Consider the following 13,455-nt stretch of genomic DNA (forward strand, 5'->3'; position numbering starts at 1 on the left):
CGAACTTTCACTTCCACAGCTGTCAGCTGATCAAAATATTCGCCATTTTGTAGCGTTAACTTCAAGTGTTTGGCGTCCGACTATTGTCGTTCGCTTCTAGTAGAATTCGTTTGTCAAACCGGCCACTTGGCTACGCATAACGATAAAATGAATGAACTATTCTGACGTTTCGTAAAATCGTTTAGACTACATTAACGTTTGGCTACCTATTAAAAACTCTATTCGTCGGGTCAAATTACTTATCGTATGCTTATGTCAATCCCATACATTGAGAATTCTATTCTATTCCATTTCAATAGCGTTTGTGCCATTTGTCTAAAGGTACTGACGATTTGTCTGCAAATTGAAATTTGTTTTCCGTTCACACGTCTACAAATAAAATCAACAGTGTAATTTACTGAATATATCCAATTAGTTAATTACGTCGCTGTAAAAGTTAACATTACAATTTTAATTGTCACCAGACTTGGGGTAGTCATTCATTTTTATTATAAACAAAATCTACAGATTAGCGGTGATTCAATTATCGAAGTTAAATACAAGCGTCGTCGCTTCTACTGCTTGTTTGTTTATCTTATCTGTCTGTAAATACTTACGGAAATAATATTTGTCTTACTAATAACCCGGCACCCGCTCATAGACCAATGTTATTAAATAGGCCGCGGTCACAATGGTTTAGCTTTAATTAACTTATTATGCTGTATCATACTTTATACAAATAAGACATTTTTTCCAAAGTGTTTTCACAAAAACGTAAGCAGAAACGAACGACATAATCAATCAAAATGTGGGTGTAAAGGTAGACCTACTGACCTAATTATCATATTTTCAGAAACCTTTACTGTTCTCCCATCCGGTGGGCAAATTTGGATTATGCACGCTGTTCTAAAATTATGTTTAAATGGTAAACAATTCCAAAAGGCGGACGCAACACTAATTGGTGACGGAATCGCAATCACGGCAGACATGTGATGTCAGTCGTACTCGTACATAACGCTCTGCCGCCGCCGCTCCGACGCCGCTCCGACGCCGCGCCACACGCCACACCGCGCGGCGCGTACGTAAGGTTACGGGTAGACGGCGGCGACTAATTCAATTCCGCAGTAGCGAACTGAATGCTAACGACCGGCTTAAAATGAACACGTATACTGAAATAACACATGCGAGAACATACTCTATTCACTAATAATACGCGCCGGATATAAACCTCGAGATATCAACCGGCGCTGACGTAACCACGCTTTCAATTATTATAAGCGGTAGGGATTTAAGAAATTACGGTTTTAATAAAACCCACCCAACAAGCTCTACTCATTTTTGAAATCATGAGATTTCTTACTGTTCGAATATAATTTTTGGAGCCTTTGATTTTCCTGCTCACCTTTTTAAAGGATTTTACGTTTTGGTAATACAATTTATTATAACAGTCTTCATCTCACTTTTAATCAAGTGTCCTCGCTGGCTCATTAATGGACAATTCAAACCGCTGTTTAATTACGCTGAGTCACAACTTTTTGAGAATATTTTTTCTTCGTGGTTACCTTTTAGAGCGAAGGCAAAGAAAAGTCCGAATGAAAGTGGAACTCCTTACTACGTACACCGAACACGCTTCGGTAAATAGGTAACGTAACGTACGTACATGTTGTAAAGGACGTGTGAAAATGATATTTTTATTGTATTTTGAGCATGAAAACTTTTTATCGCTGTGGCGCCGCGCCGTCTCCAGCGCCCGGCAACCAGTCCGCTGTCGGCAAGTAAGTATTGTGGAATGATTAATTGTTCTGTAAATTGAATTCACCGTGATAAATGAAATATCCGCACAATAGGTAATAAATTACGCTGACCCGTTTGGGCGTAAGATGAAACGGTCTGAAAGTAGGTACGGACGGATGTTACAGGATAATAGGTATAAAACACAACACACGTAAAACACCTGCCCGAAGGTATTGTTGGGATTTTAATTCGCATGGGGCACGGAACGGCTTTGTTAAACGTACTCGTACAGCTTGCTCTCACACCGCCCGCCACTACCCGCTGCTACCTACGTGTGTACCACTGTTCCACTGTTACACTGTTCCAGTGTTGCTCTCCATCTCAATTGTGTTTTATTCATTTACGTGAATATTCATATCTTTCAACAACATCTAGTCAACACAGTGTTTACGAGCTAAAAGGATTTGATTTCGATATTTTAACCACTGGAATTATTCAGGTAATAAATAACCTTATCCTTAATTTTCTACACCTCAATTATTAAGGCAAGTGTAAAATTAATTTAATGATTGACAATTAAAACAAAGCAAGTAAAATCTCTTGTAGGTGTTGATCAGATATAGTGAAGAACTTTAGCATTTAAAATATTCATAAACCTATCATTACAGTTAATTTTCCTTTTACAGTTAAGTACATAAATTCGTCAAAAAGCCGAAACCCGACTCGAGGATTATCCTCAACTGCAGGTAGTATAGATTAAAGGATGAGAGTTAAGAGTTGCACCGACTTGCACCTTGATTGAAGTGTAAATATACAGCTTAAGCGTTCATAATACGTAATTATGATTGTAATATGAAGCTAACATCGTGAGAAAGGCACTCCGGGCGTACATTTATTGAACAAAGCGGCAAGAAAAACGACGGCAACAAGCGGCACCGGCTGTTCTAAATTGCCAACACTTCTGAGCCGTGGGCGTTTACTGGAGTTCACTCCACTTCATTATTTGTTACATTGCATCGATCCGAGATCGCGGAAAATGTTATATGATAGCACCATCACCACGTGCGCCAAATAAAACACATTATTACCTAGCGCCCTGATCCGTTATCGGCTATACGTTTACACTTTATACTGAACATTGTTGTTGGTCTTAACTGAGGTATAGTGTAAAGCCATCAAGAGGAAAACTATGCGTCTCGTTAAAGATTACTTAAAGCAATTATGTGAGCTCTTCGTAAATGATTACTTTTTCTCCGTTTGTGCGACGGTAAAATGCATGTGACAAGATTTCGTCCTTAAGTCTTCCTCCTTACTTAAGTCAAAAGACTAGTTATATTTAAACAAACCTTTATTATATTAAATATCGCTATGACAATTGAAACTACTTAGACTGGTAGCATGTGTTCATACCGAATGCAATGAGCAATCAGCCTTAGCCTTACTTGCTAGTAATTCCATTATTATCCTACCTTGCATGTCCTGGGGCGTACAGACCTACTCGGCCAATCTATTATTGATTACGTAGCCATAGTACTTAGACGTAATTTCCTAAATTACTGTATTTTAAATAACGACTTCAATTACTAAAAACTTCGCTTAAATGTCGCTAAAAGCAACACAAACAACCGTCGATCATATTTGTGTTGTTTCAGCTTTGCTGAATGTACCTTAGGGGTAATTAAAACAATGACTCAATAATACATCCATTACTGATGTTTTAATGTAAAAAATACGTTAGTGCGTCAAGCCAGACGGCCGACCAGTGAGCGTAACTTTTTTAAATTCCAACTCGGTAAAGTAATTAGAATTTTTCCAACGGCCCCATTGTGCTACGAACTCTGCTCACGCAAACTTTTAATGCGACTTAAATTCAAATGCTATTTTACGGTTTCTCTTTGTGAAGTTGATTTTAATGAAATATTGAGTACGCAGACATTGATTATCTGCTTTATATTCTACTTTAGCCTCAAATCCCCTAATGAATGATTTGTCAAATACTATATCCACGGTTGACTTGCTTAAAGTACTTGTTTTAAAATGTCTTTTGTTCATCTCTCAGATGGAAGTATGTATAAAGTACACATTTATATTAAGAAATATCGTACAAAGTAAATTAAAAGTGTGTTTTCTTGTCTGTATACTAACCATTTTGAATACAAGCCACATTTTTAAAATCAAATATCTTTGAAAGTGATAATTTCATAAATTGGGATCAAAATAAAAACTGTGAAGACCAATCATGGATAGTTGCCAAAACTCCCGCCCCTCGAGGCGTTCCTAAGCTGGCTATCAGTCCGTGATTTTCCCGACAGAAATTCAGCTGAAATATCAGGAAAGCAATGTAGAGAAACCGCTAAAACATGTCGTATACATGTGCGTAAACCCACCAATATTACACGTACGTGTGGTCATTTTTCAGCGCTCAACACTAAAGGCAAACTTGAAAGTCATTCAACGAGCTCCGCGCAAATAGAAGTCATCAATCGAAGAGGCTTTCGATCAAAGACAAGGGACAAAGGGACATCGAGGAGCAAGGGCTGATATGCGGAAGAATTATTACCAAAGCGGACGGCCCCTAATGTTTGAACTGAACATATTTATTTGGTGACCTGTCAGACGCAAGCTGACAGCACCGATGCATGTTGAACTCTTTAATAAATTGAGTAGATTTAAACCTTTATCGATTAAAGCCTTAAGGGTTGTGTGTGTACTTTATTTAACTTAATAGAGGTTTTTAACTGACTTAAAGAATAGGAACTGGTTTTATTTGATTATTAGAACTTGGCTATTGCCATGAACTTCATAACAATTTTAACATCTTCAATCATAAATAGATCAAAAACACAGTATCCGTAAAACTTTTCCACAAGTTCTTGGTAACGTCCGACCGCGGAGAGGTCGCCCAGTGTGACAATAACAGCTTATAACTACAGATGCAATTTATCTACGACATGGTTCCCACGTGTTGACATGTTAATTATCCTTGTAAATTAGTGTACTTGTATGGGGTCTCGACTAATTATAAAGCACTTCCCGTGGGTGCCGTAAGAGGCAACTAAAAGGTGCTGGAAGTTGAGAAGGACGGAGCGTCATCGCGTGTAATGAACTCTTATGTGCATATTACCGTGATCACGAAGCTGCCCTCGTCCGAGGCGATTAGCTCAGCATCGTTACGGTTACCGGACCGTTGATTGTAACGGGCGAAAGGTGCATATTCACATCTAGATTATGGCGCAATCTAATTAGATTGTATCGGTTTTCCCATTTTCATCAGACCGATATAATGTAAATACACCTTATGTTTATACAATACATAACAAATAATGTATAAAATAGGCAAACTTACAAATAATATCTACATAGAAATACACATATATACGAACATAATTGTAATGCCATTCATTACCTCCCTCGCACATTCACTTACAGGGGTCGCCGAATGGAATAGACGCGTAGACGTATTGAATCTCGTAAGTTGGTTCGACAAGTAATAAAGATTTCGCGATGTGGCTGAGCGAGATTCCGGCTGCAATCATCTAGATAACACTTGAGGGATTTATCCAAAATAACATTTCGCCTGCGCAAAGTTCTTAATGAAATAAGTTAGTAATCCTCGGGTAATTCGTTAAATGTTTGTGCCATAGATACTAGTTTCGAAGCTCTCCCCGAGTGGCTGTTTCATGCTTTGATTACAGTGCGCCGCGCCTCCACGATATCAATGATTCACGTTTACGTGCTCCACAAGTTTGCCTATCATTTACATTGTTATACTTGAACATAATAAACTTTATCTTTAATATTTACGAATTATATTTGTTAGAGAGTTTACACACCACCCACAGAAACCCACAGAACTTCAGTAGAGTAAGTTTAGCAAAATCCTAAACGTTTCAAGACCATTATAATGTATTAATCATTTTCAACCAAACAAAGCAAGGCTCATTGTGTCGATAAACGCCCTGAGTCCACCGCCGAGTTAAATGAATGATCGTTGTGCTTTATGATAGTTTCCGCTGGAAGCCAACAAAGAAATTAATTTATGTTTCGCTAATAATGTTTGTAGTTGGCTCTTATTTTCCCCAAAGTGAGTAAAACTGGTTACAACACATTTCATCGGGTAATCGCAGGCAACATCGCTAGTGATGGAGTAGCTTTACAATTTAGTAAACTTAATTAAAATATATTTTACTACGTTTTTACTTGTACATTTAATAACGGCACAAAGTTCTGTAAAATGTTGTCAGTTGAAACTGCTTACGAAAGTAAAAATGTTGTTCATATTTTACTCCGTCTTCTTCTTATTTATAAAACTCGAAAACACTTTTCGGCTGTACAATTTAGTCCATTGTTTTAACTGTAAGTTCAGTCACATTTATTCAAGCTTTAAATTAAACCTTCTAAATGTGGCAACGTTTAAAAGAAAAAGATGGATTTTGTTTTATTCTTTAAATAGCAAGTCTAATTAGTCCTTTATATAGTTAATGATTCTAAAAAGGTTAGATTTTGGCGGCTCCAACAAAATTGACTTTTCTTATCAAGAAAAATCTCGGTTATGGTCCAGGACTACAAATGAGATTCTAAGTGTGCGCAATAAATCACGATTGACTTTGGCTTTTATCAGATTGCGATCTAACATAGTTATCTACAATGTTTTGCTATAAGAAAATACATTATTTCTTTCGCATTTATCAGATTGTCGAGTTTATTTTCAAGTGGTTATGTTTATTTTATGTGTTCATATTTGACAGGTTACATCACAATATACTCACAGAAGCCATCGGAAAGTCAAACTGGTACAAAAGTAAGTCCTGCCCAATAAAAAAGTCCCATAAAATAAAGCTAAAACTAACCGTCGGTCGGTCGCCGGGCACAGGTTATTTATATAAGTCATGTCAGACAACGCTTCTGGGCTGAAAGTTCACTCATATTTTTTGTTTGACAAATTGCCGCGGTAACGGGACTTGGCTAAAGTTTCACCTCCATTTAAGCGTCCATTAATACCTACCCGGTGGCCGTGACTCTCTTTACATTTTATGAAGTATTGAGTATCGACCTACCTCTTGTAAAAAGTAAGGATGACGTTCCTCTTAATAGTTGTCTAACAGAGTACCTGATTATGATACGGCCACGACATTCATTTTAATAATAGACCTTCTATAATAAAATATTCCAGACAAATCACCATGGTGCCGAGGTAACATGGTAGACATTCATAAATCAGTGTAGTACGATGTAATCACACACAACAGCTGTATTGAAGCCAGTGAATAAGAAATATATCACTACCGGCTACACGGCCCACCAACGCGTGCGGTCGCATTTCATTTCAACGTAGACGTTTGCTACGAACGCTACAAATCTAAGGTTACGCGCGTAGCACTTTTATTTTGTGTTGAGTTATGGTCTTATTACATTATTATTTTCAAGCTTATTTCCTGCAACCGTTCGTATCTGGAACATGAGACTAGACTAGACACTATTAGAGCAATTAAGAATGTTATTATCTATAGGCAAATGGTCACGAATTACATTACACACGCTAAGAAAAAAATGTGCCTAACTGGTCTAGACAGTTCATCAGCAGATAAAAGAGCCAATCCTCTAACGCTACAATCGTTTCTAGCCGAAAGATCAAACTTTTCATTGAAATTCAGGCTTCGTTAGCATGCCAACCGCAATACCGAAATCAATTAAATATACATTCCAGGTCAGCGAACTGAGAAATGCATGGGTGGTGCTCGCACGGCGCGGAGCGGGGCACGCGGCTCGGCTCGAGGTGGCTCGGCGCCACCCCGGCCCGCGCCTCGCCTCGCCTGCTCCACGTGCGAGCTGCACATTCTAATCACTCCTAACCACACCTCTTACCATTTCTATGCATCAATTAGCCGCTATCTCACGAAAAACGTTGATGTGAATTATATCGCACACATAAAGAATGTCAACTATAACACAATTTTGAGAGCGAGTCGTGTTAATCTTTCAGAGAAAAGCTAAATCTTTAGTTGAGGCGAGTTATGATACCCGCCGGACCGCGGTCCCCTTCGGTCCTTGTTGACAACTTACACAAATTGTTGTTCGAAGTTTGATTGCACGGTGTAGGCTCGTGACGTCACGTGGAACCACAGCTCTACATGTTCACATCATCGTCCTTGCTTCATCCCAAGAGTATTCTGCTCGACTTGTGTGTTCTAATGCGGTTGGTTTGCTTGATATAACATGTTTACGTATGTCTACGAGTAATATTATGTGTCCGTCTATTTTATAGTGTGTTTTTTAAAGTATTATACTAATTTAAAACTTATTTCACTAGTAGAATCTACGGTATTCTTAAAAAGTACCCTTAAAAAAAAGTACCCTTGGTAAAACAAAATAAATTATTCAAAGCAGAGACATACTAGTAACTCTATCTTAAATTTGATTATTTCATAGACATTCATAGGTTTACAGAGAGTAAAGATAAACGGCTTAACGCTCCCTCTGTGCCACAGCGTAGTTTTGAGTTCTTAACGAAGCAGACAAAGGTCACCCTGCCTAGACATTGATCGTTCCTAGCATTATTCATTCATTCTACATTTACCCCTCGGATATCTACATGTATTCCATTAACATTAAGTAACCACTATTGTCATTAATAAAATGCCACAACCAAAATGCGCCAGCAAAAAGTTCAGCTCATAGTTGCACAGGATATTAAGCTTAAAAAGCTTGGGTAAACATTAGCTGAGCGAACCACAGCCCGCTTGAAAATGACGCGATTAACGCAAGCAAATTGTTGCATAACTCCCAAGAAAAAACCTAGGAATGAGCAGCGTCGCTCTTATCCGAAATTGTCAACTTATGTAAATTTGGTGGGGAAGTTGCAGCGCCGCCAGACGCGGCCGGCGCGATGTTGTGCGCGCCCGATACTCAATACGTGTCGCTTTAATAATTCATTACTATATTCACTTTCACCAACTCCAGCCCTATATAAGAACTTTTATTGCCACGCACTGACGATAAACAATTTATCACTTGTCAAGTTTTATTATCTCTTAGCCGCCCTTCCCGTTCCTTAATTTGTGTTCTGCAAACTATCCAGCTGCCAGAGGACCCTCTTCATAAACTGCCAGTGTAAATAATAAACAAAAACGAAAATGATTGTCTTCATTTATTATTCACCGTTTATCTCAAATCTTTTCATTAAAACTCGAGAGTTGTTCACGTAACAATGATATGTAACTTATCGTATCTGCGCCACATAGATAATAATATAGAATTACAGAAGTGGTTAACTCTATCAATAAAGATAGAGCTAAAAGCTGCAGCAGCGCATCTCCCGAGAGAAGGCGAAGTAAATTAAAAACTAAAATGAAATGGATTTGAAAAGAATATCAAAGGAGGATACGGAGATATTTTAACCTTTGGTGGCGTCTAGAATGAGATGATAACAAGGCGTTTAGTATTCCAGTCACGAAAGGTCGATCCACCTGCTTTTCATATCACGACAATTGCCGACCCCGAGGAATCGGCTCTCTAGCGGAATGACAATTCTTGTCTATGAAAATCAATTGGGGAGAACGAGGAGCTCCGGGGCCGGCGACAATTCCAATTTCATTAATAGCTTCCGTCGCAACGTAGGGATGCCTCTGCGTCCTCGCACCGCTCACAGCTCGCATTCGGAATACCTCAAAGTCTCTTTTGTTTACGCCGCACTGCAGTGATGCCATAACGAGTACTGTAATTAACAAACGATTAGCCAAACCAGCGAACGTGCTACCGGCACAATGTCACCCAACTACTTGAAGCTCCAGACATTTGTGATCACTTGACACTATTTTGTAGTTATTATTAAATAAGTGAATATGCTTTGCTAAAATATACTATTAAATGTATATTTGCTGAACTTTTTGGCACATATCCCGCTAAAATTGTTTCCTTTGGAATATAATTTATGCAAAGTAAATATGATAAAAAACTGACTTACACTTTCTTGTAATCTAGGGTTTTTATCTTGAACGTCAAACGCATTAGCAAACAGAATCACAGCTATTAGCTCGAAAAGAGTACTTAAATAATAAATCTATACATTTATCTCAGCTACGTAAGAACACAGCTACGTGTTACAGTCACTTTTAACAAAGTTTTATTAGATTTTTATTGAAGACATTTGTCTTAAAGTATTTACTAATTGCACTTAAGATCTTCGTCTAAGTTGTGAACAACAAATGTGGGCTATAATTAATTTTCAACAAGAACAAATATTATGAGAATACACTATAGAATATTTTTATATTTTGTTTCGTAAAATGAAGGAATTACATACATAAAATCACGTCATTTTACGATGGGGGTAACCAGAGACCAGAGAAGGCCACTTGGTCCATACATCTGTCCTTACAAACTTAACTTACCTCATTCACATCCATACATCTGTTCATACAGGACCGGTAACGAGTATTACGATGTCCTGCAAAAAGTGATGGTTGTACACCATAGTAGCCGATATTATCGGGGTATAACTGAAGGAATAACTTAAATATAAAAAGACTGTAGTTAAATATTTCAGTATTACAATCAGCATGAGTCGTTCGTTCAGTTCAACAAACTTTACAAAGTAAATTTACAAGAAGGCATACTTATTTAGATAATAATACTTCCGCAATCTTTATCAACAATTATTTCCATAGTATTTTTTTTGTTAAACTTCCAGTTAATCGTAAAGTAATCTCTTTGATGTATCTAAATGAGACTAGAACGGCTAAATAATTTGAAGCAATAGAGAAAAACGGCTTTACGCAGCCATATTTTTATAAAGTGTGACACGTGTATGTACATACAATCATGTGAGTAGTAAGATTGTTTGTTATTGGGTCAATTGTGAACCAACGCAAACACGTTGACAGTGATCTACAGACTACAACCAGCCATTACTCCAGTGAGTAGCACTCACTCTGAAATTCAAATCAGAAGGATGGTCATATTATTAAAGTACTCATAACTTTATTATAGTTTTAAGTATAGGATGGCGGTGACCGACGAGTAGTTTATGTTTACGTCTTCTATGCAAGTGGTCGATGGTTCGAACCCGAGCACACCATTGACTTTTGGGAGCTATGATAATATTAGAGATAATTATCACTTGTTCAAACGGAGAAGGAAAACATACTGATGCCTGAGAGTTATTGAACAATTTCTTAAAGGCATGCAAAGTCCCAACCCATTTAGCCAGCGTGATGGACGAAGTCTAACTTCTCCCTCATTACAGAACAAGACCCTTGCCCAGCAGTGGGACAATAATGATATTTTTGAAGTGTAAAATATTCTAAATAATAAGTTAGATTAACGTCACTGGTCGTCGCGTTCATATTAAACTAAATTTATGTAGAGGTATCATGGTAATCTTTGACCAGTAGAGGCGTGTACCGCAGGTGTTGAACTACAGCCTCAAGGACGTAAAGCTTTCACGTATTTAGTTATCATATGAGATATGTTAATGGGCGGGCCTAAAGTTTAGGGACGCCGAGCCAACTTTACACTTAAACAAGTAGTTGTACATACTTGAATAGAAGATTTAAGGAATATCATTGGACGTGGGAGACTTGTTGTGTGGTCTCGTTTAAGATTTAATCGTGTCGTCGTGTGTCTGTCAAGTGATGCCAGACTACTACCAGCACTTTGTCTTGTACAATTTACCCACGATATAGCGACCGACTTTTTAATTGTTTTGTAATTGACCTCTGTACTGTTCATTATGCACCTACTATTAACACGGACTTCATGGGCTAAATTTTAGACCTCTTCTTCTCCTCTCTAAATTTTAGGCCTTCTAGGCCTCCTGTATCATAATCTAAGCTACTTAGTAAGTATTGAACTCTGCATATCATCGGTAAGCTTCTATCACCACGTAAATCATTTTTGGCAACTTTTCAGGAGTGACAAATTTTAATTTCGCCTTTTGATTCTCTAGCCAATGACTCAAAACAGCCAAAAAATTACTTACGTGGTGGTAGAACTTAAACGACAATATACCTACACATAGAAAAGGTATAAGAATTTCTCCCTTCTATAACTCTGCGGGATCGGCTAAAATAAATTATAGTAAGATACTATGTGTTCAGAAATATCTAAAGCTGTAACAAACCGTAAAGAAGCGGAAACTATGTGTAATTATTTCGTAGTAAGTCTTGGAGAATCTAAATCAAGCGTTAACAAAGAACACTAGTTTCGCCATATTGTGAAGCATTCCGAGCAAGGCGTACTCAAGTGCATTCTTGTATAAAACATTGTTCAGATATTGTCTTGGCTGCCATCTAGATAGAACGGGAGGCGGTGTTAATTAACTGCAAGTTACATAGTTACTGGCGCAAACATTGCACGGTGCAGGTGTGTTTGCGAGCAGCGAGCGCCGAGCACCGGGCGGCTGAGGTCGCGCCAACCTTGTTTCAGATTTCAGTTGCTGTTTAATAGACGGACGCCTTAACACGTCTCTACTCCAATGGATTTGTTTTTTTTTTAATTATTCTCTAGAGGTGCATTTGCAAGTTACATTTGCCGATAAATCTTTAACGTGGTCGAAATATAGAATTATAACTTTACTTAATAAATAATATTAAAAAGTTATGAACCAAATATAGCTTACCAAATTTGTACATATACAATCTTACCGAAGAAAAAATAAGAAGATTGCTGACCTGATCAGATTTTCATAAAGTTTTCGTCGCAAGAGTAAAGACACATAATACTTTAATAGCGAGAAATAGTCACATAATCATGGTAAAACTTTATTCGCGGCCAAAGTCGCGAACAGAAACTAGTTCATATGTGATCAGTCGTTGCTCTTTTAATCATTTTACTTTCAACAGATTTCAATACAATATCGGAGCAATTTATTTGATAACGCTCAACATCGATTCCAATTTAAAAGTTAGTACCGAATGGAAAAATAGAATTAATTAAAAGAGATTGCTGTAAATATCAGCAATAGAGTTATTTGTTTAAGTTCAATTGAGTGTTATTTTGATACTATTATGCAATAAACAATTTAAAATATGTATTAACTCATGTGTTAAATGTTTGTTTAACAAAAATACTCTGGAAATAGACATTTCTATGCCTTTATTGTCTCCACATATCGGTACATTTGCTTACATATATTGAAGTGACTGTATACAAAGCAAATATCAATTTATTTTCAAATTAAACCACGGCTTATTGTTCGAGTAGGTCGTTAATAGAAGCAACCTCTCTTACGGCGAGCGTATCTCAACGAACGATCTCACGCGTACGTATCGTCGTATCGTCGTATCGTAAACATCAACACATATTCAGATGTAACGTATTCACTGCAGCGAATGATGGTTTCTTGAATAAACATGCTACATTATGTGGTGTAATAAAGTAGGGCCGTCACCCGCCTGTTGCCTACCGACACATTTCAACTATCCCACTACGGAGGATTAATACTCGCCGGGTTTGGTGCACACTCGGATTACTGAGACTCCGCTGTAATTAGTTTCGGTGTTACGTGTTGTTACACAAACAATCTTTTGCTTTACCTACACATATACTTGCTACAATTGCACACACATACATGTGTACCCGCTGTTTCTGACTTGACACCTCTCTCCTGATTCACATTCTGAACACGACTGTGTAGTAAATTTCTTTCTCCCGTTTTGTTTGGTTTCCTATAGAGACCGTGCGGATCGAGCAACAGGAATGTGCTAAGATTAACTTTACTTGATAATCTGAAAACTAAAATAT

This window comes from Anticarsia gemmatalis, chromosome 9, assembly GCF_050436995.1.
Source record: "Anticarsia gemmatalis isolate Benzon Research Colony breed Stoneville strain chromosome 9, ilAntGemm2 primary, whole genome shotgun sequence".
NCBI lineage: Eukaryota > Metazoa > Arthropoda > Insecta > Lepidoptera > Erebidae > Anticarsia > Anticarsia gemmatalis.